Genomic DNA, 26,258 nt, shown 5'->3' with positions numbered 1-26,258 from the left:
CACAAGTATCAGATTATATGCCATACTTGTGTTTTCCCGATAAATAGGAAATGCCTTCATACGTCAACGTCCCATATGGTCTAGTGGTTAGGATTTGGCGCTTTCACCGCCAAGGCCCGGGTTCAATTCCCGGTGTGGGAACACCTGTTTTAGATTACTGGTCAGTTGAACATCGCAGCTTGTACAAAATTCTCATAGACAATTTAATTAAAATATATAAATTGGCCTCTCGTATTTGTTGGCTTGATTACAAGAGAATATATAATACTCGACATTCAGTTCATGTCACGTCACAAGTATCAGATTATATGCCATACTTGTGTTTTCCCGATAAATAGAAAATGCCTTCATACGTCAACATCCCATATGGTCTAGTGGTTAGGATTTGGCGCTCTCACCGCCAAGGCCCGGGTTCAATTCCCGGTGTGGGAACACCAGTTTTATATTCCTGGTCAGTTGAACATCGCAGCTTGTATACAATTCTCAGAGACAATTTAATTAAAAGATATAAATTGGCCTCTCGTATTTGTTGCCTTATTACAAGAGAATATGTAATACACGACGTGCAGTTCATGTCAGAAGTATCCGATTGCATGCCATACTTGTGTTTTCCCGATAAATAGGAATCGCCTTCCAATGTCATCGTCCCATATGGTCTAGTGGTTAGGATTCGGCGCTTTCACCGCGAAGGCCCGGGTTCAATTCCCGGTGTGGGAACACCTGTTTTAGATTCCTGGTCAGTTGAACATCGCAGCTTGTACAAAATTCTCATAGACAATTTAATTAAAAGATATAAATTGGCCTCTCGTATTTGCTTGATTACAAGAGAATATATATAATTCACGACATTCAGTTCATGTCATGTCACGTCACAAGTATACGATTATATGCCTTACTTATGTGTTCCCGATAAATAGGAAACGCCTTCATACGTCAACGTCCCATATGATCTAGTGGTTAGGATTTGGCGCTCTCACCGCCATGGCCCGGGTTCATTTCCCGGTGTGAAAACACCAGTTTTATATTCCTGGTCAGTTGAACATCGCAGCTTGTACAACATTCTCATAGACAACTTAATTAAAAGATATAAATTGGCCTCTCGTATTTGTTGGCTTGATTACAAGAGAATATATAATACTCGACATTCAGTTCATGTCACGTCACAAGTATCAGATTATATGCCTTACTTATGTGTTCCCGATAAATAGGAAACGCCTTCATACGTCAACGTCCCATATGATCTAGTGGTTAGGATTTGGCGCTCTCACCGCCATGGCCCGGGTTCATTTCCCGGTGTGAGAACACCAGTTTTATATTCCTGGTCAGTTGAACATCGCAGCTTGTACAACATTCTCATAGACAATTTAATTAAAAGATATAAATTGGCCTCTCGTATTTGTTGGCTTGAGTACAAGAGAATATATTATCCTCGACATTCAGTTCATGTCACGTCACAAGTATCAGATTATATGCCTTAATTATGTGTTCCCGATAAATAGGAAACGCCTACATACGTCAACGTCCCATATGGTCTAGTGGTTAGGATTTGGCGCTTTCACCGCCAAGGCCTGGGTTCAATTCTCGGTGTGGGAACATCTGTTTTAGATTCCTGGTCAGTTGAACATCGCAGCTTGTACAAAATTATCATAGACAATTTAATTAAAAGATATAAATTGGCCTCTCGTATTTGTTGGCTTGATTACAAGAGAATATATAATACTCGACATTCAGTTCATGTCACGTCACAAGTATCAGATTATATGCCTTACTTATGTGTTCCCGATAAATAGGAAACGCCTTCATACGTCAACGTCCCATATCCTCTAGTGGTTAGGATTTGGCGCTCTCACCGCCATGGCTCGGGTTCATTTCCCGGTGTGAGAACACCAGTTTTATATTCATGGTCAGTTGAACATCGCAGCTTGTACAAAATTCTCATAGACAATTTAATTAAAAGATATAAATTGGCCTCTCGTATTTGTTGGCTTGATTACAAGAGAATATGTAATACACGACGTGCAGTTCATGTCAGAAGTATCCGATTGCATGCCATACTTGTGTTTTCCCGATAAATAGGAAACGCCTTCAAATGTCATCGTCCCATATGGTCTAGTGGTTAGGATTTGGCGCTCTCACCGCCAAGGCCCGGGGTCAATTCTCGGTGTGGGAACACCTGTTTTAGATTCCTGGTCAGTTGAACATCGCAGCTTTACAAAATTCTCAGAGACAATTTAATTAAAAAATATAAATTGGCCTCTCGTATTTGTTGTCTCATCAGAAGAGAATATATAATACTCGACATTCAGTTCATGTCACGTCACAAGTATCCGATTATATGCCTTACATATGTGTTCCCGATAAATAGGAAATGCCTTCATACGTCAACATCCCATATGGTCTAGTGGTTAGGATTTGGCGCTCTCACCGCCAAGGCCCGGGTTCAATTCCCGGTGTTTGAACACCAGTTTTATATTCCTGGTCAGTTGAACATCGCAGCTTGTACAACATTCTCATAGACAATTTAATTAAATGATATAAATTGGCCTCTCGTATTTGTTGGCTTGATTACAAGAGAATATGTAATACACGACGTGCAGTTCATGTCAGAAGTAGCCGATTGCATGCCATACTTGTGTTTTCCCGATAAATAGGAAATGCCTTCATACGTCAACATCCCATATGGTCTAGTGGTTAGGATTTGGCGCTCTCACCGCCAAGGCCCGGGTTCAATTCCCGGTGTGGGAACACCAGTTTTATATTCCTGGTCAGTTGAACATCGCAGCTTGTATACAATTCTCAGAGACAATTTAATTAAAAGATATAAATTGGCCTCTCGTATTTGTTGCCTTATTACAAGAGAATATGTAATACACGACGTGCAGTTCATGTCAGAAGTATCCGATTGCATGCCATACTTGTGTTTTCCCGATAAATAGGAATCGCCTTCCAATGTCATCGTCCCATATGGTCTAGTGGTTAGGATTCGGCGCTTTCACCGCGAAGGCCCGGGTTCAATTCCCGGTGTGGGAACACCTGTTTTAGATTCCTGGTCAGTTGAACATCGCAGCTTGTACAAAATTCTCATAGACAATTTATTTAAAAGATATAAATTGGCCTCTCGTATTTGTTGGCTTGATTACAAGAGAATATATATAATTCACGACATTCAGTTCATGTCACGTCACGTCACAAGTATACGATTATATGCCTTACTTATGTGTTCCCGATAAATAGGAAACGCCTTCATACGTCAACGTCCCATATGATCTAGTGGTTAGGATTTGGCGCTCTCACCGCCATGGCCCGGGTTCATTTCCCGGTGTGAGAACACCAGTTTTATATTCCTGGTCAGTTGAACATCGCAGCTTGTACAACATTCTCATAGACAATTTAATTAAAAGATATAAATTGGCCTCTCGTATTTGTTGGCTTGAGTACAAGAGAATATATTATCCTCGACATTCAGTTCATGTCACGTCACAAGTATCAGATTATATGCCTTACTTATGTGTTCCCGATAAATAGGAAACGCCTTCATACGTCAACGTCCCATATGATCTAGTGGTTAGGATTTGGCGCTCTCACCGCCATGGCCCGGGTTCATTTCCCGGTGTGAGAACACCAGTTTTATATTCCTGGTCAGTTGAACATCGCAGCTTGTACAAAATTCTCATAGACAATTTAATTAAAAGATATAAATTGGCCTCTCGTATTTGTTGGCTTGATTACAAGAGAATATATAATACTCGACATTCAGTTCATGTCACGTCACAAGTATCTGATTATATGCCTTACTTATGTGTTCCCGATAAATAGGAAACGCCTTCATACGTCAACGTCCCATATGGTCTAGTGGTTAGGATTTGGCGCTTTCACCGCCAAGGCCCGGGTTCAATTCCCGGTGTGGGAACACCTGTTTTAGATTCTTGGTCAGTTGAACATCGCAGCTTGTACAAAATTCTCATAGACAATTTAATTAAAAGTTATAAATTGGCCTCTCGTATTTGTTGGCTCGATCACAAGAGAATATATAATAGTCGACATTCAGTTCATGTCATGTCACAAGTATCAGATTATATGCCTTACTTATGTGTTCCCGATAAATAGGAAACGCCTTCATACGTCAACGTCCCATATGATCTAGTGGTTAGGATTTGGCGCTCTCACCGCCATGGCCCGGGTTCATTTCCCGGTGTGAGAACACCAGTTTTATATTCCTGGTCAGTTGAACATCGCAGCTTGTACAACATTCTCATAGACAATTTAATTAAAAGATATAAATTGGCCTCTCGTATTTGTTGGCTTGAGTACAAGAGAATATATTATCCTCGACATTCAGTTCATGTCACGTCACAAGTATCAGATTATATGCCTTACTTATGTGTTCCCGATAAATAGGAAACGCCTTCATACGTCAACGTCCCATATGGTCTAGTGGTTAGGATTTGGCGCTTTCACCGCCAAGGCCCGGGTTCAATTCCCGGTGTGGGAACATCTGTTTTAGATTCCTGGTCAGTTGAACATCGCAGCTTGTACAAAATTATCATAGACAATTTAATTAAAAGATATAAATTGGCCTCTCGTATTTGTTGGCTTGATTACAAGAGAATATATAATACTCGACATTCAGTTCATGTCACGTCACAAGTATCAGATTATATGCCTTACTTATGTGTTCCCGATAAATAGGAAACGCCTTCATACGTCAACGTCCCATATCATCTAGTGGTTAGGATTTGGCGCTCTCACCGCCATGGCCCGGGTTCATTTCCCGGTGTGAGAACACCAGTTTTATATACCTGGTCAGTTGAACATCGCAGCTTGTACAAAATTCTCATAGACAATTTAATTAAAAGATATAAATTGGCCTCTCGTATTTGTTGGCTTGATTACAAGAGAATATATAATACTCGACATTCAGTTCATGTCACGTCACAAGTATCAGATTACATGCCTTACTTATGTGTTCCCGATAAATAGGAAACGCCTTCATACGTCAACGTCCCATATGGTCTAGTGGTTAGGATTTGGCGCTTTCACCGCCAATGCCCGGGTTCAATTCCCGGTGTGGGAACACCTGTTTTAGATTCCTGGTCAGTTGAACATCGCAGCTTGTACAAAATTCTCATAGACAATTTAATTAAAAGTTATAAATTGGCCTCTCGTATTTGTTGGCTCGATCACAAAAGAATATATAATACTCGACATTTAGTTCATGTCACGTCACAAGTATCAGATTATATGCCTTACTTATGTGTTCCCGATAAATAGGAAACGCCTTCATACGTCAACGTCCCATATGATCTAGTGGTTAGGATTTGGCGCTCTCACCGCCATGGCCCGGGTTCATTTCCCGGTGTGAGAACACCAGTTTTATATTCCTGGTCAGTTGAACATCGCAGCTTGTACAAAATTATCATAGACAATTTAATTAAAAGATATAAATTGGCCTCTCGTATTTGTTGGCTTGATTACAAGAGAATATATAATACTCGACATTCAGTTCATGTCACGTCACAAGTATCAGATTATATGCCTTACTTATGTGTTCCCGATAAATAGGAAACGCCTTCATACGTCAACGTCCCATATCATCTAGTGGTTAGGATTTGGCGCTCTCACCGCCATGGCCCGGGTTCATTTCCCGGTGTGAGAACACCAGTTTTATATACCTGGTCAGTTGAACATCGCAGCTTGTACAAAATTCTCATAGACAATTTAATTAAAAGATATAAATTGGCCTCTCGTATTTGTTGGCTTGATTACAAGAGAATATATAATACTCGACATTCAGTTCATGTCACGTCACAAGTATCAGATTACATGCCTTACTTATGTGTTCCCGATAAATAGGAAACGCCTTCATAGGACAACGTCCCATATGATCTAGTGGTTAGGATTTGGCGCTCTCACCGCCATGGCCCGGGTTCATTTCCCGGTGTGAGAACACCAGTTTTATATTCCTGGTCAGTTGAACATCGCAGCTTGTACAAAATTATCATAGACAATTTAATTAAAAGATATAAATTGGCCTCTCGTATTTGTTGGCTTGATTACAAGAGAATATATAATACTCGACATTCAGTTCATGTCACGTCACAAGTATCAGATTATATGCCTTACTTATGTGTTCCCGATAAATAGGAAACGCCTTCATACGTCAACGTCCCATATCATCTAGTGGTTAGGATTTGGCGCTCTCACCGCCATGGCCCGGGTTCATTTCCCGGTGTGAGAACACCAGTTTTATATTCCTGGTCAGTTGAACATCGCAGCTTGTACACAATTCTCATAGACAATTTAATTAAAAGATATAAATTGGCCTTTCGTATTTGTTGGCTTGATTACAAGAGAATATGTAATACACGACGTGCAGTTCATGTCAGAAGTATCCGATTGCATGCCATACTTGTGTTTTCCCGATAAATAGGAAACGCCTTCAAATGTCATCGTCCCATATGGTCTAGTGGTTAGGATTTGGCGCTCTCACCGCCAAGGCCCGGGTTAAATTCTCGGTGTGGGAACACCTGTTTTAGATTCCTGGTCAGTTGAACATCGCAGCTTTACAAAATTCTCAGAGACAATTTAATTAAAAAATATAAATTGGCCTCTCGTATTTGTTGTCTCATCAGAAGAGAATATATAATACACGAGGTGCAGTTCATGTCAGAAGTAGCCGATTGCATGCCATACTTGTGTTTTCCCGATAAATAGGAAATGCCTTCATACGTCAACATCCCATATGGTCTAGTGGTTAGGATTTGGCGCTCTCACCGCCGAGGCCCGGGTTCAATTCTCGGTGTGGGAACACCAGTTTTATATTCCTGGTCAGTTGAACATCGCAGCTTGTATACAATTCTCAGAGACAATTTAATTAAAAGATATAAATTGGCCTCTCGTATTTGTTGCCTTATTACAAGAGAATATGTAATACACGACGTGCAGTTCATGTCAGAAGTATCCGATTGCATGCCATACTTGTGTTTTCCCGATAAATAGGAATAGCCTTCCAATGTCATCGTCCCATATGGTCTAGTGGTTAGGATTCGGCGCTTTCACCGCCAAGGCCCGGGTTCAATTCCCGGTGTGGGAACACCTGTTTTAGATTCCTGGTCAGTTGAACATCGCAGCTTGTACAACATTCTCATAGACAATTTAATTAAAAGATATAAATTGGCCTCTCGTATTTGTTGGCTTGAGTACAAGAGAATATATTATCCTCGACATTCAGTTCATGTCACGTCACAAGTATCAGATTATATGCCTTACTTATGTGTTCCCGATAAATAGGAAACGCCTTCATACGTCAACGTCCCATATGGTCTAGTGGTTAGGATTTGGCGCTTTCACCGCCAAGGCCTGGGTTCAATTCCCGGTGTGGGAACATCTGTTTTAGATTCCTGGTCAGTTGAACATCGCAGCTTGTACAAAATTATCATAGACAATTTAATTAAAAGATATAAATTGGCCTCAAGTATTTGTTGGCTTGATTACAAGAGAATATATAATACTCGACATTCAGTTCATGTCACGTCACAAGTATCAGATTATATGCCTTACTTATGTGTTCCCGATAAATAGGAAACGCCTTCATTCGTCAACGTCCCATATGGTCTAGTGATTAGGATTTGGCGCTTTCACCGCCAAGGCCCGGGTTCAATTCCCGGTGTGGGAACACCTGTTTTAGATTCCTGGTCAGTTGAACATCGCAGCTTGTACAAAATTCTCATAGACAATTTAAGTAAAAGATATAAATTGGCCTCTCGTATTTGTTGTCTCATCAGAAGAGAATATATAATACTCGGCATTCAGTTCATGTCACGTCACAAGTATCAGATTATATGCCTTACTTATGTGTTCCCGATAAATAGGAAACGCCTTCATACGTCAACGTCCCATATGATCTAGTGGTTAGGATTTGGCGCTCTCACCGCCAAGGCCCGGGTTCAATTCCCGGTGTGGGAACACCTGTTTTATATTCCTGGTCAGTTGAACATCGCAGCTTGTACAACATTCTCATAGAAAATTTAATTAAATGATATAAATTGGCCTCTCGTATTTATTGGGTCGATCACAAGAGAATATATAATACTCGACATTCAGTTCATGTCACGTCACAAGTATCTGATTATATGCCTTACTTATGTTTTCCCGATAAATAGGAAACGCCTTCAAATGTTATCGTCCCATATGGTCTAGTGGTTAGGATTTGGCGCTCTCACCGCGAAGGTCCGGGTTCAATTCCCGGTGTGGGAACACCAGTTTTATATTCCTGGTCAGTTGAACATCGCAGCTTGTACAACATTCTCATAGAAAATTTAATTAAATGATATAAATTGGCCTCTCGTATTTGTTGGCTCGATCACAAGGGAATATAGAATACTCGACATTCAGTTCATGTCACATCACAAGTATCCGATTGCATGCCATACTTGTGTTTTCCCGATAAATAGGAAACGCCTTCAAATGTCATCGTCCCATATGGTCTAGTGGTTAGGATTTGGCGCTCTCACCGCCAAGGCCCGGGTTCAATTCCCGGTGTGGGAACACCTGTTTTAGATTCCTGGTCAGTTGAACATCGCAGCTTGTACAAAATTCTCAGAGACAATTTAATTAAAAAATATAAATTGGCCTCTCGTATTTGTTGTCACATCAGAAGAGAATATATAATACTCGACATTCAGTTCATGTCACGTCACAAGTATCAGATTATATGCCTTACTTATGTGTTCCCGATAAATAGGAAACGCCTTCATACGTCAACATCCCATATGGTCTAGTGGTTAGGATTTGGTGCTCTCACCGCCAAGGCCCGGTTTCAATTCCCGGTGTGGGAACACCAGTTTTATATTCCTTGTCAGTTGAACATCGCAGCTTGTACAACATTCTCATAGACAATTTAATTAAATGATATAAATTGGCCTCTCGTATTTGTTGGCTTGATTACAAGAGAATATGTAATACACGACGTGCAGTTCATGTCAGAAGTATCCGATTGCATGCTATACTTGTGTTTTCCCGATAAATAGGAAACGCCTACAAATGTCATCGTCCCATATGGTCTAGTGGTTAGGATTTGGCGCTTTCACCGCCAAGGCCCGGGTTCAATTCCCGGTGTGTGAACACCTGTTTTAGATTCCTGGTCAGTTGAACATCGCAGCTTGTACAACATTCTCATAGACAATTTAATTAAATGATATAAATTGGCCTCTCGTATATGTTGGCTTGATTACAAGAGAATATATATAATTCACGACATTCAGTTCATGTCACGTCACGTCACAAGTAATCGATTATATGCCTTACTTATGTGTTCCCGATAAATAGGAAACACCTTCATACGTCAACGTCCCATATGATATAGTGGTTAGGATTTGGCCCTCTCACCGCCATGGCCCGGGTTCATTTCCCGGTGTGAGAACACCAGTTTTATATTCCTGGTCAGTTGAACATCGCAGCTTGTACAACATTCCCATAGACAATTTAATTAAAAGATATAAATTGGCCTCTCATATTTGTTGGATTGATTACAAGACAATATATAATACTCGACATTCAGTTCATGTCACGTCACAAGTATCAGATTATATGCCTTACTTATGTGTTCCCGATAAATAGGAAACGCCTTCAGACGACAACGTCCCATATGGTCTAGTGGTCATGATTTTGCGCTCTCACCGCCATGACCCGGGTTCATTTCCCGGTGTGAGAACACCTGTTTTAGATTCCTGGTCAGTTGAACATCGCAGCTGGTACAACATTCTCATAGGCAATTTAATTAAAAGATATAAATTGGCCTCTCGTATTTGTTGTCTCATCAGAAGAGAATATATAATACTCGGCATTCAGTTCATGTCACGTCACAAGTATCAGATTATATGCCTTACTTATGTGTTCCCGATAAATAGGAAACGCCTTCATACGTCAACGTCCCATATGATCTAGTGGTTAGGATTTGGCGCTCTCACCGCCAAGGCCCGGGTTCAATTCCCGGTGTGGGAACACCTGTTTTATATTCCTGGTCAGTTGAACATCGCAGCTTGTACAACATTCTCATAGAAAATTTAATTAAATGATATAAATTGGCCTCTCGTATTTATTGGGTCGATCACAAGAGAATATATAATACTCGACATTCAGTTCATGTCACGTCACAAGTATCTGATTATATGCCTTACTTATGTTTTCCCGATAAATAGGAAACGCCTTCAAATGTTATCGTCCCATATGGTCTAGTGGTTAGGATTTGGCGCTCTCACCGCGAAGGTCCGGGTTCAATTCCCGGTGTGGGAACACCAGTTTTATATTCCTGGTCAGTTGAACATCGCAGCTTGTACAACATTCTCATAGAAAATTTAATTAAATGATATAAATTGGCCTCTCGTATTTGTTGGCTCGATCACAAGGGAATATAGAATACTCGACATTCAGTTCATGTCACATCACAAGTATCCGATTGCATGCCATACTTGTGTTTTCCCGATAAATAGGAAACGCCTTCAAATGTCATCGTCCCATATGGTCTAGTGGTTAGGATTTGGCGCTCTCACCGCCAAGGCCCGGGTTCAATTCCCGGTGTGGGAACACCTGTTTTAGATTCCTGGTCAGTTGAACATCGCAGCTTGTACAAAATTCTCAGAGACAATTTAATTAAAAAATATAAATTGGCCTCTCGTATTTGTTGTCACATCAGAAGAGAATATATAATACTCGACATTCAGTTCATGTCACGTCACAAGTATCAGATTATATGCCTTACTTATGTGTTCCCGATAAATAGGAAACGCCTTCATACGTCAACATCCCATATGGTCTAGTGGTTAGGATTTGGTGCTCTCACCGCCAAGGCCCGGTTTCAATTCCCGGTGTGGGAACACCAGTTTTATATTCCTTGTCAGTTGAACATCGCAGCTTGTACAACATTCTCATAGACAATTTAATTAAATGATATAAATTGGCCTCTCGTATTTGTTGGCTTGATTACAAGAGAATATGTAATACACGACGTGCAGTTCATGTCAGAAGTATCCGATTGCATGCTATACTTGTGTTTTCCCGATAAATAGGAAACGCCTACAAATGTCATCGTCCCATATGGTCTAGTGGTTAGGATTTGGCGCTTTCACCGCCAAGGCCCGGGTTCAATTCCCGGTGTGTGAACACCTGTTTTAGATTCCTGGTCAGTTGAACATCGCAGCTTGTACAACATTCTCATAGACAATTTAATTAAATGATATAAATTGGCCTCTCGTATATGTTGGCTTGATTACAAGAGAATATATATAATTCACGACATTCAGTTCATGTCACGTCACGTCACAAGTAATCGATTATATGCCTTACTTATGTGTTCCCGATAAATAGGAAACACCTTCATATGTCAACGTCCCATATGATATAGTGGTTAGGATTTGGCCCTCTCACCGCCATGGCCCGGGTTCATTTCCCGGTGTGAGAACACCAGTTTTATATTCCTGGTCAGTTGAACATCGCAGCTTGTACAACATTCCCATAGACAATTTAATTAAAAGATATAAATTGGCCTCTCATATTTGTTGGATTGATTACAAGACAATATATAATACTCGACATTCAGTTCATGTCACGTCACAAGTATCAGATTATATGCCTTACTTATGTGTTCCCGATAAATAGGAAACGCCTTCAGACGACAACGTCCCATATGGTCTAGTGGTCATGATTTTGCGCTCTCACCGCCATGACCCGGGTTCATTTCCCGGTGTGAGAACACCTGTTTTAGATTCCTGGTCAGTTGAACATCGCAGCTGGTACAACATTCTCATAGGCAATTTAATTAAAAGATATAAATTGGCCTCTCGTATTTGTTGGCTTGATTACAAGAGAATATATATAATTCACGACATTCAGTTCATGTCACGTCACAAGTATCCGATTATATGCCTTACTTATGTGTTCCCGATAAATAGGAAACGCCTTCATACGACAACGTCCCATATAGTCTAGTGGTCAGGATTTGGCGCTCTCACCGCCATGACCCGGCTTCATTTCCCGGTGTGGGAACACTGGTTTTAGATTCCTGGTCAGTTGAACATCGCAGCTTGTACAAAATTCTCATAGACAATTTAATTAAAAGATATAAATTGGCCTCTCGTATTTGTTGGCTGGATTACAAGAGAATATATATAATTCACGACATTCAGTTCATGTCACGTCACGTCACAAGTATACGATTATATGCCTTACTTATGTGTTCCCGATAAATAGGAAACGCCTTCATACGTCAAAGTCCCATATGATCTAGTGGTTAGGATTTGGCGCTCTCACCGCCATGGCCCGGGTTCATTTCCCGGTGTGAGAACACCAGTTTTATATTCCTGGTCAGTTGAACATCGCAGCTTGTACAACATTCTCATAGACAATTTAATTAAAAGATATAAATTGGCCTCTCGTATTTGTTGGCTTGATTACAAGAGAATATATAATACTCGACATTCAGTTCATGTCACGTCACAAGTATCAGATTATATGCCTTACTTATGTGTTCCCAATAAATAGGAAACGCCTTCATACGTCAACGTCCCATATGGTCTAGTGGTTAGGATTTGGCGCTTTCACCGCCAAGGCCTGGGTTCAATTCCCGGTGTGGGAACACCTGTTTTAGATTCCTGGTCAGTTGAACATCGCAGCTTGTACAACATTCTCATAGACAATTTAATTAAATGATATAAATTGGCCTCTCGTATATGTTGGCTTGATTACAAGAGAATATGTAATACACGACGTGCAGTTCATGTCAGAAGTATCCGATTGCATGCTATACTTGTGTTTTCCCGATAAATAGGAAACGCCTACAAATGTCATCGTCCCATATGGTCTAGTGGTTAGGATTTGGCGCTTTCACCGCCAAGGCCCGGGTTCAATTCCCGGTGTGTGAACACCTGTTTTAGATTCCTGGTCAGTTGAACATTGCAGCTTGTACAACATTCTCATAGACAATTTAATTAAATGATATAAATTGGCCTCTCGTATATGTTGGCTTGATTACAAGAGAATATATATAATTCACGACATTCAGTTCATGTCACGTCACGTCACAAGTAATCGATTATATGCCTTACTTATGTGTTCCCGATAAATAGGAAACACCTTCATACGTCAACGTCCCATATGATATAGTGGTTAGGATTTGGCCCTCTCACCGCCATGGCCCGGGTTCATTTCCCGGTGTGAGAACACCAGTTTTATATTCCTGGTCAGTTGAACATCGCAGCTTGTACAACATTCCCATAGACAATTTAATTAAAAGATATAAATTGGCCTCTCATATTTGTTGGATTGATTACAAGACAATATATAATACTCGACATTCAGTTCATGTCACGTCACAAGTATCAGATTATATGCCTTACTTATGTGTTCCCGATAAATAGGAAACGCCTTCAGACGACAACGTCCCATATGGTCTAGTGGTCATGATTTTGCGCTCTCACCGCCATGACCCGGGTTCATTTCCCGGTGTGAGAACACCTGTTTTAGATTCCTGGTCAGTTGAACATCGCAGCTGGTACAACATTCTCATAGGCAATTTAATTAAAAGATATAAATTGGCCTCTCGTATTTGTTGGCTTGATTACAAGAGAATATATATAATTCACGACATTCAGTTCATGTCACGTCACAAGTATCCGATTATATGCCTTACTTATGTGTTCCCGATAAATAGGAAACGCCTTCATACGACAACGTCCCATATAGTCTAGTGGTCAGGATTTGGCGCTCTCACCGCCATGACCCGGCTTCATTTCCCGGTGTGGGAACACTAGTTTTATATTCCTGGTCAGTTGAACATTGCAGCTTGTACAAAATTCTCATAGACAATTTAATTAAAAGATATAAATTGGCCTCTCGTATTTGTTGGCTCGATCACAAGAGAATATAGAATACTCGACATTCAGTTCATGTCACGTCACAAGTATCCGATTAAATGCCTTACTTATGTGTTCCCGATAAATAGGAAACGCCTTCATACGTCAACATCCCATATGGTCTAGTGGTTAGGATTTGGCGCTCTCACCGCCAAGGCCCGGATTCAATTCTCCGTGTGGGAACACCAGTTTTATATTCCTGGTCAGTTGAACATCGCAGCTTGTACAAAATTCTCATAGACAATTTAATTAAAAGATATAAATTGGCCTCTCGTATTTGTTGCCTTATTACAAGAGAATATGTAATACACGACGTGCAGTTCATGTCAGAAGTATCCGATTGCATGCCATACTTGTGTTTTCCCGATAAATAGGAATCGCCTTCCAATGTCATCGTCCCATATGGTCTAGTGGTTAGGATTCGGCGCTTTCACCGCCAAGGTCCAGGTTCAATTCCCGGTGTAAGAACACCTGTTTTAGATTCCTGGTCAGTTGAACATCGCAGCTTGTACAAAATTCTCATAGACAATTTAATTAAAAGATATAAATTGGCCTCTCGTATTTGTTGGCTTGATTACAAGAGAATATATATAATTCACGACATTCAGTTCATGTCACGTCACGTCACAAGTATACGATTATATGCCTTACTTATGTGTTCCCGATAAATAGGAAACGCCTTCATACGACAACGTCCCATATAGTCTAGTGTTCAGGATTTGGCGCTCTCACCGCCATGACCCGGGTTCATTTCCCGGTGTGGGAACACCAGTTTTATATTCCTGGTCAGTTGAACATTGCAGCTTGTACAAAATTCTCATAGACAATTTAATTAAAAGATATAAATTGGCCTCTCGTATTTGTTGGCTCGATCACAAGAGAATATAGAATACTCGACATTCAGTTCATGTCACGTCACAAGTATCCGATTAAATGCCTTACTTATGTGTTCCCGATAAATAGTAAACGCCTTCATACGTCAACATCCTATATGGTCTAGTGGTTAGGATTTGGCGCTCTCACCGCCAAGGCCCGGGTTAAATTCTCGGTGTGGGAACACCTGTTTTAGATTCCTGGTCAGTTGAACATCGCAGCTTTACAAAATTCTCAGAGACAATTTAATTAAAAAATATAAATTGGCCTCTCGTATTTGTTGTCTCATCAGAAGAGAATATATAATACACGACGTGCAGTTCATGTCAGAAGTAGCCGATTGCATGCCATACTTGTGTTTTCCCGATAAATAGGAAATGCCTTCATACGTCAACATCCCATATGGTCTAGTGGTTAGGATTTGGCGCTCTCACCGCCGAGGCCCGGGTTCAATTCCCGGTGTGGGAACACCAGTTTTATATTCCTGGTCAGTTGAACATCGCAGCTTGTATACAATTCTCAGAGACAATTTAATTAAAAGATATAAATTGGCCTCTCGTATTTGTTGCCTTATTACAAGAGAATATGTAATACACGACGTGCAGTTCCTGTCAGAAGTATCCGATTGCATGCCATACTTGTGTTTTCCCGATAAATAGGAATCGCCTTCCAATGTCATCGTCCCATATGGTCTAGTGGTTAGGATTCGGCGCTTTCACCATGAAGGCCCGGGTTCAATTCCCGGTGTGGGAACACCTGTGTTAGATTCCTGGTCAGTTGAACATCGCAGCTTGTACAACATTCTCATAGACAATTTAATTAAAAGATATAAATTGGCCTCTCGTATTTGTTGGCTTGAGTACAAGAGAATATATTATCCTCGACATTCAGTTCATGTCACGTCACAAGTATCAGATTATATGCCTTACTTATGTGTTCCCGATAAATAGGAAACGCCTTCATACGTCAACGTCCCATATGGTCTAGTGGCTAGGATTTGGCGCTTTCACCGCCAAGGCCTGGGTTCAATTCCCGGTGTGGGAACATCTGTTTTAGATTTCTGGTCAGTTGAACATCGCAGCTTGTACAAAATTATCATAGACAATTTAATTAAAAGATATAAATTGGCCTCAAGTATTTGTTGGCTTGATTACAAGAGAATATATAATACTCGACATTCAGTTCATGTCACGTCACAAGTATCAGATTATATGCCTTACTTATGTGTTCCCGATAAATAGGAAACGCCTTCATTCGTCAACGTCCCATATGGTCTAGTGGTTAGGATTTGGCGCTTTCACCGCCAAGGCCCGGGTTCAATTCCCGGTGTGGGAACACCTGTTTTAGATTCCTGGTCAGTTGAACATCGCAGCTTGTACAACATTCTCATAGAAAATTTAATTAAATGATATAAATTGGCCTCTCGTATTTATTGGGTCGATCACAAGAGAATATATAATACTCGACATTCAGTTCATGTCACGTCACAAGTATCTGATTATATGCCTTACTTATGTTTTCCCGATAAATAGGAAACGCCTTTAAATGTCATCGTCCTATCTGGTCTAGTGGTTAGGATTTGGCGCTCTCAACGCGAAGGTCCGGGTTCAATTCCCGGTGTGGGAACACCAGTTTTATATTCCTGGTCAGTTGAACATCGCAGCTTGTACAACATTCTCATAGAAAATTTAATTAAATGATATAAATTGGCCTCTCGTATTTGTTGGCTCGATCACAAGTGAATATAGAATACTCGACATTCAGTTCATGTCACATCACAAGTATCCGATTGCATGCCATACTTGTGTTTTCCCGATAAATAGGAAACGCCTTCAAATGTCATCGTCCCATATGGTCTAGTGGTTAGGATTTGGCGCTCTCACCGCCAAGGCCCGGGTTCAATTCCCGGTGTGGGAACACCTGTTTTAGATTCCTGGTCAGTTGAACATCGCAGCTTGTACAAAATTCTCAGAGACAATTTAATTAAATGATATAAATTGGCCTCTCGTATATGTTGGCTTGATTACAAGAGAATATATATAATTCACGACATTCAGTTCATGTCACGTCACGTCACAAGTAATCGATTATATGCCTTACTTATGTGTTCCCAATAAATAGGAAACACTTTCATACGTCAACGTCCCATATGATATAGTGGTTAGGATTTGGCCCTCTCACCGCCATGGCCCGGGTTCATTTCCCGGTGTGAGAACACCAGTTTTATATTCCTGGTCAGTTGAAAATCGCAGCTTGTACAACATTCCCATAGACAATTTAATTAAAAGATATAAATTGGCCTCTCATATTTGTTGGATTGATTACAAGACAATATATAATACTCGACATTCAGTTCATGTCACGTCACAAGTATCAGATTATATGCCTTACTTATGTGTTCCCGATAAATAGGAAACGCCTTCAGACGACAACGTCCCATATGGTCTAGTGGTCATGATTTTGCGCTCTCACCGCCATGACCCGGGTTCATTTCCCGGTGTGAGAACACCTGTTTTAGATTCCTGGTCAGTTGAATATCGCAGCTGGTACAACATTCTCATAGGCAATTTAATTAAAAGATATAAATTGGCCTCTCGTATTTGTTGGCTTGATTACAAGAGAATATATATAATTCACGACATTCAGTTCATGTCACGTCACAAGTATCCGATTATATGCCTTACTTATGTGTTCCCGATAAATAGGAAACGCCTTCATACGACAACGTCCCATATAGTCTAGTGGTCAGGATTTGGCGCTCTCACCGCCATGACCCGGCTTCATTTCCCGGTGTGGGAACACTAGTTTTATATTCCTGGTCAGTTGAACATTGCAGCTTGTACAAAATTCTCATAGACAATTTAATTAAAAGATATAAATTGGCCTCTCGTATTTGTTGGCTCGATCACAAGAGAATATAGAATACTCGACATTCAGTTCATGTCACGTCACAAGTATCCGATTAAATGCCTTACTTATGTGTTCCCGATAAATAGGAAACGCCTTCATACGTCAACATCCTATATGGTCTAGTGGTTAGGATTTGGCGCTCTCACCGCCAAGGCCCGGGTTAAATTCTCGGTGTGGGAACACCTGTTTTAGATTCCTGGTCAGTTGAACATCGCAGCTTTACAAAATTCTCAGAGACAATTTAATTAAAAAATATAAATTGGCCTCTCGTATTTGTTGTCTCATCAGAAGAGAATATATAATACACGACGTGTAGTTCATGTCAGAAGTAGCCGATTGCATGCCATACTTGTGTTTTCCCGATAAATAGGAAATGCCTTCATACGTCAACATCCCATATGGTCTAGTGGTTAGGATTTGGCGCTCTCACCGCCGAGGCCCGGGTTCAATTCCCGGTGTGGGAACACCAGTTTTATATTCCTGGTCAGTTGAACATCGCAGCTTGTATACAATTCTCAGAGACAATTTAATTAAAAGATATAAATTGGCCTCTCGAATTTGTTGCCTTATTACAAGAGAATATGTAATACACGACGTGCAGTTCATGTCAGAAGTATCCGATTGCATGCCATACTTGTGTTTTCCCGATAAATAGGAATCGCCTTCCAATGTCATCGTCCCATATGGTCTAGTGGTTAGGATTCGGCGCTTTCACCGCGATGGCCCGGGTTCAATTCCCGGTGTGGGAACACCTGTTTTAGATTCCTGGTCAGTTGAACATCGCAGCTTGTACAACATTCTCATAGACAATTTAATTAAAAGATATAAATTGGCCTCTCGTATTTGTTGGCTTGAGTACAAGAGAATATATTATCCTCGACATTCAGTTCATGTCACGTCACAAGTATCAGATTATATGCCTTACTTATGTGTTCCCGATAAATAGGAAACGCCTTCATACGTCAACGTCCCATATGGTCTAGTGGCTAGGATTTGGCGCTTTCACCGCCAAGGCCTGGGTTCAATTCCCGGTGTGGGAACATCTGTTTTAGATTCCTGGTCAGTTGAACATCGCAGCTTGTACAAAATTATCATAGACAATTTAATTAAAAGATATAAATTGGCCTCAAGTATTTGTTGGCTTGATTACAAGAGAATATATAATACTCGACATTCAGTTCATGTCACGTCACAAGTATCAGATTATATGCCTTACTTATGTGTTCCCGATAAATAGGAAACGCCTTCATTCGTCAACGTCCCATATGGTCTAGTGGTTAGGATTTGGCGCTTTCACCGCCAAGGCCCGGGTTCAATTCCCGGTGTGGGAACACCTGTTTTAGATTCCTGGTCAGTTGAACATCGCAGCTTGTACAACATTCTCATAGAAAATTTAATTAAATGATATAAATTGGCCTCTCGTATTTATTGGGTCGATCACAAGAGAATATATAATACTCGACATTCAGTTCATGTCACGTCACAAGTATCTGATTATATGCCTTACTTATGTTTTCCCGATAAATAGGAAACGCCTTCAAATGTCATCGTCCCATATGGTCTAGTGGTTAGGATTTGGCGCTCTCACCGCGAAGGTCCGGGTTCAATTCCCGGTGTGGGAACACCAGTTTTATATTCCTGGTCAGTTGAACATCGCAGCTTGTACAACATTCTCATAGAAAATTTAATTAAATGATATAAATTGGCCTCTCGTATTTGTTGGCTCGATCACAAGTGAATATAGAATACTCGACATTCAGTTCATGTCACATCACAAGTATCAGATTATATGCCTTACTTATGTTTTCCCGATAAATAGGAAACGCCTTCAAATGTCATCGTCCCATATGGTCTAGTGGTTAGGATTTGGCGCTCTCACCGCGAAGGCCCGGGTTCAATTCCCGGTGTGGGAACACCTGTTTTAGATTCCTGGTCAGTTGAACATCGCAGCTTGTACAAAATTCTCATAGACAATTTAATTAAAAGATATAAATTGGCCTCTCGTATTTGTTGGCTTGATTGCAAGGGAATATATATAATTCAAGACATTCAGTTCATATCACGTCACGTCACAAGTATACGATTATATGCCTTACTTATGTGTTCCCGATAAATAGGAAACGCCTTCATACGTCAACGTCCCATATGATCTAGTGGTTATCATTTGGCGCTTTCAACGCCAAGGCCTGGGTTCAATTCCAGGTGTGGGAACACCTGTTTTAGATTCCTGGTCAGTTGAACATCGCAGCTTGTACAAAATTCTCATAGACAATTTAATTAAAAGATATAAATTGGCCTCTCGTATTTGTTGGCTTGATTGCAAGGGAATATATATAATTCAAGACATTCAGTTCATATCACGTCACGTCACAAGTATACGATTATATGCCTTACTTATGTGTTCCCGATAAATAGGAAACGCCTTCATACGTCAACGTCCCATATGATCTAGTGGTTATCATTTGGCGCTTTCAACGCCAAGGCCTGGGTTCAATTCCAGGTGTGGGAACACCTGTTTTAGATTCCTGGTCAGTCGAACATCGCAGCTTGTATACAATTCTCAGAGACAATTTAATTAAAAGATATAAATTGGCCTCTCGTATTCGTTGCCTTATTACAAGAGAATATGTAATACACGACGTGCAGTTCATGTCAGAAGTATCCGATTGCATGCCATACTTGTGTTTTCCCGATAAATAGGAATCGCCTTCCAATGTCATCGTCCCATATGGTCTAGTGGTTAGGATTCGGCGCTTTCACCGCCAAGGTCCAGGTTCAATTCCCGGTGTAAGAACACCTGTTTTAGATTCCTGGTCAGTTGAACATCGCAGCTTGTACAAAATTCTCATGGACAATTTAATTAAAAGATATAAATTGGCCTCTCGTATTTGTTGGCTTGATTACAAGAGAATATATATAATTCGCGACATTCAGTTCATGTCACGTCACGTCACAAGTATACGATTATATGCCTTACTTATGTGTTCCCGATAAATAGGAAACGCCTTCATACGACAACGTCCCATATAGTCTAGTGTTCAGGATTTGGCGCTCTCACCGCCATGACCCGGGTTCATTTCCCGGTGTGGGAACACCAGTTTTATATTCCTGGTCAGTTGAACATTGCAGCTTGTACAAAATTCTCATAGACAATTTAATTAAAAGATATAAATTGGCCTCTCGTATTTGTTGGCTCGATCACAAGAGAATATAGAATACTCGACATTCAGTTCATGTCACGTCACAAGTATCCGATTAAATGCCTTACTTATGTGTTCCCGATAAATAGGAAACGCCTTCATACGTCAACATCCTATATGGTCTAGTGGTTAGGATTTGGCGCTCTCACCGCCAAGGCCCGGATTCAATTCTCGGTGTGGGAACACCAGTTTTACATTCCTGGTCAGTTGAACATCGCAGCTTGTACAACATTCTCATAGACAATTTAATTAAATGATATAAATTGGCCTCTCGTATTTGTTGGCTTGATTACAAGAGAATATGTAATACACGACGTGCAGTTCATGTCAGAAGAATCCGATTGCATGCCATACTTGTGTTTTCCCGATAAATAGGAAACGCCTTCAAATGTCATCGTCCCATATGGTCTAGTGGTTAGGATTTGGCGCTTTCACCGCCAAAGCTCGGGTTCAATTCCCGGTGTGGGAACACCTGTTTTAGATTCCTGGTCAGTTGAACATCGCAGCTTGTACAAAATTCTCATAGACAATTTAATTAAAAGATATAAATTGGCCTCTCGTATTTGTTGGCTCATCAGAAGAAAATATATAATACTCGACATTCAGTTCATGTCACGTCACAAGTATCCGATTATATGCCTTAATATCCGATTATATGTTCAGTTCCCGGTGTGGGAACACCTGTTTTAGATTCCTGGTCAGTTGAACATCGCAGCTTGTAAAAAATTCTCATAGACAATTTAATTAAAAGATATAAATTGGCCTCTCGTATTTGTTGGCTTGATTGCAAGGGAATATATATAATTCAAGACATTCAGTTCATGTCACGTCACGTCACAAGTATACGATTATATGCCTTACTTATGTGTTCCCGATAAATAGGAAACGCCTTCATATGACAACGTCCCATATAGTCTAGTGGTCAGGATTTGGCGCTCTCACCGCCATGACCCGGGTTAATTTCCCGGTGTGGGAACACCAGTTTTATATTCCTGGTCAGTTGAACATTGCAGCTTGTACAAAATTCTCATAGACAATTTAATTAAAAGATATAAATTGGCCTCTCGTATTTGTTGGCTCGATCACAAGAGAATATAGAATACTCGACATTCAGTTCATGTCACGTCACAAGTATCCGATTATATGCCTTAATATCCGATTATATGTTCAGTTCCCGGTGTGGGAACACCTGTTTTAGATTCCTGGTCAGTTGAACATCGCAGCTTGTACAAAATTCTCATAGACAATTTAATTAAAAGATATAAATTGGCCTCTCGTATTTGTTGGCTTGATTGCAAGGGAATATATATAATTCAAGACATTCAGTTCATGTCACGTCACGTCACAAGTATACGATTATATGCCTTACTTATGTGTTCCCGATAAATAGGAAACACCTTCATACGTCAACGTCCCATATGATCTAGTGGTTAGGATTTGGCGCTCTCACCGCCATGGCCCGGGTTCATTTCCCGGTGTGAGAACGCCAGGTTTATATTCCTGGTCAGTTGAACATCGCAGCTTGTACAACATTCTCATAGACAATTTAATTAAAAGATATAAATTGGCCTCTCGTATTTGTTGGCTTGATTACAAGAGAATATATTATACTCGACATTCAGTTCATGTCACGTCACAAGTATCAGATTATATGCCTTACTTATGTGTTCCCGATAAATAGGAAACACCTTCATACGTCAACGTCCCATATGATCTAGTGGTTAGGATTTGGCGCTCTCACCGCCATGGCCCGGGTTCATTTCCCGGTGTGAGAACACCAGTTTTATATTCCTGGTCAGTTGAACATCGCAGCTTGTACAACATTCTCATAGACAATTTAATTAAAAGATAAAAATTGGCCTCTCGTATTTGTTGGCTTGATTACAAGAGAATATATTATCCTCGACATTCAGTTCATGTCACGTCACAAGTATCAGATTATATGCCTTACTTATGTGTTCCCGATAAATAGGAAACGCTTTCATACGTCAACGTCCCATATGGTCTAGTGGTTAGGATTTGGCGCTTTCACCGCCAAGGCCCGGGTTCATTTCCCGGTGTGGGAACATCTGTTTTAGATTCCTGGTCAGTTCAACATCGCAGCTTGTACACAATTCTCATAGACAATTTAATTAAAAGATATAAATTGGCCCCTCGTATTTGTTGGCTTGATTACAAGAGAATATATAATACTCGACATTCAGTTCATGTCACGTCACGTCACAAGTATCAGATTATATGCCTTACTTATGTGTTCCCGATAAATAGGAAACGCCTTCATACGTCAACGTCCCATATGGTCTAGTGGTTAGGATTTGGCGCTTTCACCGCCAAGGCCCGGGTTCAATTCCCGGTGTGGGAACATCTGTTTTAGATTCCTGGTCAGTTCAACATCGCAGCTTGTACAAAATTCTCATAGACAATTTAATTAAAAGATATAAATTGGCCTCTCGTATTTGTTGGCTTGATTACAAGAGAATATATAATACTCGACATTCAGTTCATGTCACGTCACGTCACAAGTATCAGATTATATGCCTTACTTATGTGTTCCCGATAAATAGGAAACGCCTTCATACGTCAACATCCTATATGGTCTAGTGGTTAGGATTTGGCGCTCTCACCGCCAAGGCCCGGGTTAAATTCTCGGTGTGGGAACACCTGTTTTAGATTCCAGGTCAGTTGAACATCGCAGCTTTACAAAATTCTCAGAGACAATTTAATTAAAAAATATAAATTGGCCTCTCGTATTTGTTGTCTCATCAGAAGAGAATATATAATACACGACGTGCAGTTCATGTCAGAAGTAGCCGATTGCATGCCATACTTGTGTTTTCCCGATAAATAGGAAATGCCTTCATACGTCAACATCCCATATGGTCTAGTGGTTAGGATTTGGCGCTCTCACCGCAGAGGCCCGGGTTCAATTCCCGGTGTGGGAACACCAGTTTTATATTCCTGGTCAGTTGAACATCGCAGCTTGTATACAATTCTCAGAGACAATTTAATTAAAAGATATAAATTGGCCTCTCGTATTTGTTGCCTTATTACAAGAGAATATGTAATACACGACGTGCAGTTCATGTCAGAATTATCCGATTGCATGCCATACTTGTGTTTTCCCGATAAATAGGAATCGCCTTCCAATGTCATCGTCCCATATGGTCTAGTGGTTAGGATTCGGCGCTTTCACCGCGAAGGCCCGGGTTCAATTCCCGGTGTGGGAACATCTGTTTTAGATTCCTGGTCAGTTGAACATCGCAGCTTGTACAAAATTATCATAGACAATTTAATTAAAAGATATAAATTGGCCTCAAGTATTTGTTGGCTTGATTACAAGAGAATATATAATACTCGACATTCAGTTCATGTCACGTCACAAGTATCAGATTATATGCCTTACTTATGTGTTCCCGATAAATAGGAAACGCCTTCATTCGTCAACGTCCCATATGGTCTAGTGGTTAGGATTTGGCGCTTTCACCGCCAAGGCCCGGGTTCAATTCCCGGTGTGGGAACACCTGTTTTAGATTCCTGGTCAGTTGAACATCGCAGCTTGTACAACATTCTCATAGAAAATTTAATTAAATGATATAAATTGGCCTCTCGTATTTATTGGGTCGATCACAAGAGAATATATAATACTCGACATTCAGTTCATGTCACGTCACAAGTATCTGATTATATGCCTTACTTATGTTTTCCCGATAAATAGGAAACGCCTTCAAATGTCATCGTCCCATATGGTCTAGTGGTTAGGATTTGGCGCTCTCACCGCGAAGGTCCGGGTTCAATTCCCGGTGTGGGAACACCAGTTTTATATTCCTGGTCAGTTGAACATCGCAGCTTGTACAACATTCTCATAGAAAATTTAATTAAATGATATAAATTGGCCTCTCGTATTTGTTGCCTCGATCACAAGTGAATATAGAATACTCGACATTCAGTTCATGTCACATCACAAGTATCCGATTGCATGCCATACTTGTGTTTTCCCGATAAATAGGAAACGCCTTCAAATGTCATCGTCCCATATGGTCTAGTGGTTAGGATTTGGCGCTCTCACCGCCATGACCCGGGTTAATTTCCCGGTGTGGGAACACCAGTTTTAGATTCCTGGTCAGTTGAACATCGCAGCTTGTACAAAATTCTCATAGACAATTTAATTAAAAGATATAAATTGGCCTCTCGTATTTGTTGGCTTGATTGCAAGGGAATATATATAATTCAAGACATTCAGTTCATGTCACGTCACGTCACAAGTATACGATTATATGCCTTACTTATGTGTTCCCGATAAATAGGAAACGCCTTCATATGACAACGTCCCATATAGTCTAGTGGTCAGGATTTGGCGCTCTCACCGCCATGACCCGGGTTAATTTCCCGGTGTGGGAACACCAGTTTTATATTCCTGGTCAGTTGAACATTGCAGCTTGTACAAAATTCTCATAGACAATTTAATTAAAAGATATAAATTGGCCTCTCGTATTTGTTGGCTCGATCACAAGAGAATATAGAATACTCGACATTCAGTTCATGTCACGTCGCAAGTATCCGATTATATGCCTTAATATCCGATTATATGTTCAGTTCCCGGTGTGGGAACACCTGTTTTAGATTCCTGGTCAGTTGAACATCGCAGCTTGTACAAAATTCTCATAGACAATTTAATTAAAAGATATAAATTGGCCTCTCGTATTTGTTGGCTTGATTGCAAGGGAATATATATAATTCAAGACATTCAGTTCATGTCACGTCACGTCACAAGTATACGATTATATGCCTTACTTATGTGTTCCCGATAAATAGGAAACACCTTCATACGTCAACGTCCCATATGATCTAGTGGTTAGGATTTGGCGCTCTCACCGCCATGGCCCGGGTTCATTTCCCGGTGTGAGAACACCAGTTTTATATTCCTGGTCAGTTGAACATCGCAGCTTGTACAACATTCTCATAGACAATTTAATTAAAAGATATAAATTGGCCTCTCGTATTTGTTGGCTTGATTACAAGAGAATATATAATACTCGACATTCAGTTCATGTCACGTCACAAGTATCAGATTATATGCCTTACTTATGTGTTCCCGATAAATAGGAAACGCCTTCATACGTCAACGTCCCATATGGTCTAGTGGTTAGGATTTGGCGCTTTCACCGCCAAGGCCCGGGTTCATTTCCCGGTGTGGGAACATCTGTTTTAGATTCCTGGTCAGTTCAACATCGCAGCTTGTACAAAATTCTCATAGACAATTTAATTAAAAGATATAAATTGGCCCCTCGTATTTGTTGGCTTGATTACAAGAGAATATATAATACTCGACATTCAGTTCATGTCACGTCACGTCACAAGTATCAGATTA

General features: G+C 40.5%; 33 non-coding genes across 33 annotated transcripts; all 33 read left to right on the top strand.

Annotated features, from left to right (window-relative positions):
* Nucleotides 1-69: 69 nt before the first annotated feature.
* On the top strand, nucleotides 70-141 carry TRNAE-UUC (transfer RNA glutamic acid (anticodon UUC)). The gene has a single exon. It is a non-coding gene; the product is annotated as a tRNA-Glu (tRNA).
* A 219-nt stretch (nucleotides 142-360) lies between these two features.
* TRNAE-CUC (transfer RNA glutamic acid (anticodon CUC)) lies at nucleotides 361-432 on the top strand. Its single transcript has one exon. It is a non-coding gene; the product is annotated as a tRNA-Glu (tRNA).
* A 2,241-nt stretch (nucleotides 433-2,673) lies between these two features.
* On the top strand, nucleotides 2,674-2,745 carry TRNAE-CUC (transfer RNA glutamic acid (anticodon CUC)). The gene has a single exon. It is a non-coding gene; the product is annotated as a tRNA-Glu (tRNA).
* A 1,093-nt stretch (nucleotides 2,746-3,838) lies between these two features.
* TRNAE-UUC (transfer RNA glutamic acid (anticodon UUC)) lies at nucleotides 3,839-3,910 on the top strand. Its single transcript has one exon. It is a non-coding gene; the product is annotated as a tRNA-Glu (tRNA).
* A 510-nt stretch (nucleotides 3,911-4,420) lies between these two features.
* On the top strand, nucleotides 4,421-4,492 carry TRNAE-UUC (transfer RNA glutamic acid (anticodon UUC)). The gene has a single exon. It is a non-coding gene; the product is annotated as a tRNA-Glu (tRNA).
* A 510-nt stretch (nucleotides 4,493-5,002) lies between these two features.
* Nucleotides 5,003-5,074, top strand: TRNAE-UUC (transfer RNA glutamic acid (anticodon UUC)). The gene has a single exon. It is a non-coding gene; the product is annotated as a tRNA-Glu (tRNA).
* Nucleotides 5,075-6,452: 1,378 nt separating this feature from the next.
* Nucleotides 6,453-6,524, top strand: TRNAE-CUC (transfer RNA glutamic acid (anticodon CUC)). The gene has a single exon. It is a non-coding gene; the product is annotated as a tRNA-Glu (tRNA).
* A 212-nt stretch (nucleotides 6,525-6,736) lies between these two features.
* TRNAE-CUC (transfer RNA glutamic acid (anticodon CUC)) lies at nucleotides 6,737-6,808 on the top strand. Its single transcript has one exon. It is a non-coding gene; the product is annotated as a tRNA-Glu (tRNA).
* A 213-nt stretch (nucleotides 6,809-7,021) lies between these two features.
* On the top strand, nucleotides 7,022-7,093 carry TRNAE-UUC (transfer RNA glutamic acid (anticodon UUC)). Its single transcript has one exon. It is a non-coding gene; the product is annotated as a tRNA-Glu (tRNA).
* A 219-nt stretch (nucleotides 7,094-7,312) lies between these two features.
* Nucleotides 7,313-7,384, top strand: TRNAE-UUC (transfer RNA glutamic acid (anticodon UUC)). Its single transcript has one exon. It is a non-coding gene; the product is annotated as a tRNA-Glu (tRNA).
* A 219-nt stretch (nucleotides 7,385-7,603) lies between these two features.
* Nucleotides 7,604-7,675, top strand: TRNAE-UUC (transfer RNA glutamic acid (anticodon UUC)). Its single transcript has one exon. It is a non-coding gene; the product is annotated as a tRNA-Glu (tRNA).
* Nucleotides 7,676-7,893: 218 nt separating this feature from the next.
* On the top strand, nucleotides 7,894-7,965 carry TRNAE-CUC (transfer RNA glutamic acid (anticodon CUC)). Its single transcript has one exon. It is a non-coding gene; the product is annotated as a tRNA-Glu (tRNA).
* A 219-nt stretch (nucleotides 7,966-8,184) lies between these two features.
* On the top strand, nucleotides 8,185-8,256 carry TRNAE-CUC (transfer RNA glutamic acid (anticodon CUC)). The gene has a single exon. It is a non-coding gene; the product is annotated as a tRNA-Glu (tRNA).
* Nucleotides 8,257-8,475: 219 nt separating this feature from the next.
* Nucleotides 8,476-8,547, top strand: TRNAE-CUC (transfer RNA glutamic acid (anticodon CUC)). The gene has a single exon. It is a non-coding gene; the product is annotated as a tRNA-Glu (tRNA).
* Nucleotides 8,548-8,765: 218 nt separating this feature from the next.
* Nucleotides 8,766-8,837, top strand: TRNAE-CUC (transfer RNA glutamic acid (anticodon CUC)). The gene has a single exon. It is a non-coding gene; the product is annotated as a tRNA-Glu (tRNA).
* A 1,093-nt stretch (nucleotides 8,838-9,930) lies between these two features.
* Nucleotides 9,931-10,002, top strand: TRNAE-CUC (transfer RNA glutamic acid (anticodon CUC)). The gene has a single exon. It is a non-coding gene; the product is annotated as a tRNA-Glu (tRNA).
* Nucleotides 10,003-10,221: 219 nt separating this feature from the next.
* TRNAE-CUC (transfer RNA glutamic acid (anticodon CUC)) lies at nucleotides 10,222-10,293 on the top strand. The gene has a single exon. It is a non-coding gene; the product is annotated as a tRNA-Glu (tRNA).
* A 219-nt stretch (nucleotides 10,294-10,512) lies between these two features.
* TRNAE-CUC (transfer RNA glutamic acid (anticodon CUC)) lies at nucleotides 10,513-10,584 on the top strand. The gene has a single exon. It is a non-coding gene; the product is annotated as a tRNA-Glu (tRNA).
* Nucleotides 10,585-10,802: 218 nt separating this feature from the next.
* TRNAE-CUC (transfer RNA glutamic acid (anticodon CUC)) lies at nucleotides 10,803-10,874 on the top strand. Its single transcript has one exon. It is a non-coding gene; the product is annotated as a tRNA-Glu (tRNA).
* Nucleotides 10,875-12,559: 1,685 nt separating this feature from the next.
* Nucleotides 12,560-12,631, top strand: TRNAE-UUC (transfer RNA glutamic acid (anticodon UUC)). Its single transcript has one exon. It is a non-coding gene; the product is annotated as a tRNA-Glu (tRNA).
* A 2,545-nt stretch (nucleotides 12,632-15,176) lies between these two features.
* Nucleotides 15,177-15,248, top strand: TRNAE-CUC (transfer RNA glutamic acid (anticodon CUC)). The gene has a single exon. It is a non-coding gene; the product is annotated as a tRNA-Glu (tRNA).
* Nucleotides 15,249-16,043: 795 nt separating this feature from the next.
* On the top strand, nucleotides 16,044-16,115 carry TRNAE-UUC (transfer RNA glutamic acid (anticodon UUC)). Its single transcript has one exon. It is a non-coding gene; the product is annotated as a tRNA-Glu (tRNA).
* A 510-nt stretch (nucleotides 16,116-16,625) lies between these two features.
* On the top strand, nucleotides 16,626-16,697 carry TRNAE-CUC (transfer RNA glutamic acid (anticodon CUC)). Its single transcript has one exon. It is a non-coding gene; the product is annotated as a tRNA-Glu (tRNA).
* A 1,385-nt stretch (nucleotides 16,698-18,082) lies between these two features.
* TRNAE-CUC (transfer RNA glutamic acid (anticodon CUC)) lies at nucleotides 18,083-18,154 on the top strand. The gene has a single exon. It is a non-coding gene; the product is annotated as a tRNA-Glu (tRNA).
* A 795-nt stretch (nucleotides 18,155-18,949) lies between these two features.
* TRNAE-UUC (transfer RNA glutamic acid (anticodon UUC)) lies at nucleotides 18,950-19,021 on the top strand. The gene has a single exon. It is a non-coding gene; the product is annotated as a tRNA-Glu (tRNA).
* Nucleotides 19,022-19,240: 219 nt separating this feature from the next.
* On the top strand, nucleotides 19,241-19,312 carry TRNAE-CUC (transfer RNA glutamic acid (anticodon CUC)). Its single transcript has one exon. It is a non-coding gene; the product is annotated as a tRNA-Glu (tRNA).
* A 219-nt stretch (nucleotides 19,313-19,531) lies between these two features.
* On the top strand, nucleotides 19,532-19,603 carry TRNAE-CUC (transfer RNA glutamic acid (anticodon CUC)). Its single transcript has one exon. It is a non-coding gene; the product is annotated as a tRNA-Glu (tRNA).
* A 3,281-nt stretch (nucleotides 19,604-22,884) lies between these two features.
* Nucleotides 22,885-22,956, top strand: TRNAE-UUC (transfer RNA glutamic acid (anticodon UUC)). Its single transcript has one exon. It is a non-coding gene; the product is annotated as a tRNA-Glu (tRNA).
* Nucleotides 22,957-23,180: 224 nt separating this feature from the next.
* On the top strand, nucleotides 23,181-23,252 carry TRNAE-UUC (transfer RNA glutamic acid (anticodon UUC)). The gene has a single exon. It is a non-coding gene; the product is annotated as a tRNA-Glu (tRNA).
* Nucleotides 23,253-23,760: 508 nt separating this feature from the next.
* On the top strand, nucleotides 23,761-23,832 carry TRNAE-CUC (transfer RNA glutamic acid (anticodon CUC)). The gene has a single exon. It is a non-coding gene; the product is annotated as a tRNA-Glu (tRNA).
* A 504-nt stretch (nucleotides 23,833-24,336) lies between these two features.
* TRNAE-UUC (transfer RNA glutamic acid (anticodon UUC)) lies at nucleotides 24,337-24,408 on the top strand. The gene has a single exon. It is a non-coding gene; the product is annotated as a tRNA-Glu (tRNA).
* A 219-nt stretch (nucleotides 24,409-24,627) lies between these two features.
* TRNAE-CUC (transfer RNA glutamic acid (anticodon CUC)) lies at nucleotides 24,628-24,699 on the top strand. Its single transcript has one exon. It is a non-coding gene; the product is annotated as a tRNA-Glu (tRNA).
* Nucleotides 24,700-26,015: 1,316 nt separating this feature from the next.
* TRNAE-UUC (transfer RNA glutamic acid (anticodon UUC)) lies at nucleotides 26,016-26,087 on the top strand. Its single transcript has one exon. It is a non-coding gene; the product is annotated as a tRNA-Glu (tRNA).
* Nucleotides 26,088-26,258: the final 171 nt, after the last annotated feature.

The sequence above is a fragment of the Saccoglossus kowalevskii genome, chromosome 9, assembly GCF_978046115.1.
Source record: "Saccoglossus kowalevskii chromosome 9, keSacKowa6.1, whole genome shotgun sequence".
Taxonomy (NCBI): Eukaryota; Metazoa; Hemichordata; class Enteropneusta; family Harrimaniidae; genus Saccoglossus; species Saccoglossus kowalevskii.
The sequence above is the reverse complement of the archived record's forward strand: the minus strand, read 5'-3'. Positions and strand labels throughout refer to the sequence as shown.